The sequence below is a fragment of the Echinops telfairi genome, unplaced genomic scaffold (assembly GCF_000313985.2).
Source record: "Echinops telfairi isolate 266 unplaced genomic scaffold, ASM31398v2 ScPeMD7_655;HRSCAF=1070, whole genome shotgun sequence".
Lineage (NCBI taxonomy): Eukaryota > Metazoa > Chordata > Mammalia > Afrosoricida > Tenrecidae > Echinops > Echinops telfairi.
This window is the reverse complement of record NW_022104553.1, coordinates 3,492,836-3,494,260: the sequence shown is the minus strand read 5'-3', so window position 1 is coordinate 3,494,260 and position 1,425 is coordinate 3,492,836. Positions and strand designations below refer to the sequence as shown.

Genomic DNA, 1,425 nt, shown 5'->3' with positions numbered 1-1,425 from the left:
CAGGAGAGATGTCAAAATTCAAGCCTCATGTTCTCAGGCCTACATCTTTGTTACATTGCAATCTAAGCTCTCTAGACTTCTTGACAGTCTATACAGAGAGAGGGTTAATTACATTGAGCAATAAGAAATGACTCCCTCTGACCCACCATATTTTTGGGTTTTTAAACTTCACTTTAATAGTTTTATTGGCATATAATTCACACATCATATATTCAATAGTTCGATCATATTAAGAAGAGTTCTGCAATCATAACCATAACCAATTTTATAGCATTTTCTTCTTTCTTGTAGTTGTTAGTGGTTTTTGTAAATTTTACTGGAACATGGCACGCCTATTTATTCACCTACTACCTATGGTGCTTTTCCTGTTAGAAGGTAGGGGTGAGTAGATGGAATAGAGATCATCTGGCTCATAAGGCCTAATATGTTTATTATCTAGGTCTTTATAAAAAAAGCTTGCAGACCACTGAGTTGCATGATTCTGTGCTGATCAGATACAAGCAAATAAGGCTATTAATGATAGACATTTTATGGCTCTGAAGTGGAAGAGAATATACTATAAAGAACTTGTTATATAATTAGATTATAATGGAAAAAACATCCTTGGCAACATTTTGTGTGTCAAATCATGTCAGTCAACAGAGTTCTGGGTGAGGCTAGGTAAAATCTCTCCTGATCTGGTGTAATCCACAGACATCTTCTGGAGAAGACTCAGTTGTGTGTATATCCGTATCTCCCTTCTGTCTCGTTGGCAAAGCTGGTTCATCAATCAAGTGTTCTGCTCCACTGAGTCTGCAATGTCCTCAGAGGACCTCTCTGAGGTTCCTGGCATTCTTACCAGTCATTAGCAGTTGGCATACAGGAGAAAGCTAATAATGTCATTTTTACTGTAAAGTAAGTTTTGATCAATAGTCTCTGGCTGATTTGATAAACATTGGAGTGGTGATATGGAGGTTCTCTTCTTTGCTCAGCTCCCAAAGCACAGATGTTCTCTCTGCCAAATGTGTCCATTTGTGGCCATCTGGGTAGAAGCCCTAGGGTACTATCCTCCTGTGAGAACTGAAAGGCTTCCAAAGATTTGTGCCAAAGATTGGACCCACACCATGCCTCCACATATGTGGGTCAAAAGAGCACCCGAGAGCTGGGCCAGGGGTTCTCTCCAGAAAAGAGGTTTTAATCTGTTCCTCTGCACAGACCAACTCCCATTTTATCTGGAGTCATTATCCTGCCCGAGACCCATGGGCTCGTGTTCAGAGAAACAGAACCTCCAAGTACACATCGAACCATTAACCTTGAGCACTAACCCATTAACCACCAGCCAAGAGATAAGTCTTCCAAAATAAATGCTGAAACATTAAACTAGAAAAGTCCATTTCTAAGAAACTACAATTCAGCTGTTAGAGTAAGAGAACAGAAATGCAGACT

General features: G+C 39.9%; 1 protein-coding gene and 1 pseudogene across 1 annotated transcript in view; both read right to left on the bottom strand.

Moving 5' to 3' along the window:
• The window catches only part of LOC105979447, a 4,680-nt pseudogene extending 3,835 nt beyond the window's left edge, over positions 1-845 (bottom strand).
• The window catches only part of SLC22A23 (solute carrier family 22 member 23), a gene marked incomplete at its 5' end in the record, with an annotated part of 279,935 nt that overhangs the window by 220,158 nt on the left and 58,352 nt on the right, over positions 1-1,425 (bottom strand). The gene's annotated exons all lie outside the window — the stretch shown is intronic.